Raw genomic sequence first — 692 nt, forward strand, 5'->3', positions numbered from 1 at the left:
TATATATATATATTTTATATTTGAAGGCTTCTTTAGACGATCTATAATTCATAACAAAATGAAAAACAAACATTGACATGTTATGTGTATACGTCACATATTTTATTATATACCTGATCTACATTTTGATTTGTATGTTTTTTACGAGTTCTAATCTTTTGTGTATTACACAAATACACACACACACAACATATAACATTGATAAATAGAATAATCTTAAATTTCTTAACAAATTATAGATCGTTTATACATATACAGGGTGTCCTAGACCACCCGTACACCCCTTTTCTTTCAAAAACTAAGCATTTTAGAGAAAAACGTTTTCAACAAAAATTGTATGGTTTTGAGGGGAATATAAGATGGTGTCATTGGTTTGACCTTCGATGGCATCGTTAAGGTCAAGTCAAAGACACCTTTAATTTCTTAAATGGAACCCCAATTTTTTAATACATATTCTTGTAGCTTATCTCGAGAGCTTTTCAAAACACTATAATAAAGTATTTTTTCCTTCGAGAGAACCAATCAGCATCGCGGAAAAGAGGCCTCAATACTTCGATACAAATTGAATTCACTCAAAATTATCATGCCTTTTTTAGAGAGGGAATTTCGTGAATGTGAGAGTGAGAGGAAACAATGTCGAGTCGCTTCGATATATCTCGATCTCCGTGGATGCAACAATATATATATATATA

This window comes from Formica exsecta, unplaced genomic scaffold (assembly GCF_003651465.1).
Source record: "Formica exsecta isolate Colony F162 unplaced genomic scaffold, ASM365146v1 scaffold1184, whole genome shotgun sequence".
In the NCBI taxonomy this organism is placed as follows: domain Eukaryota; kingdom Metazoa; phylum Arthropoda; class Insecta; order Hymenoptera; family Formicidae; genus Formica; species Formica exsecta.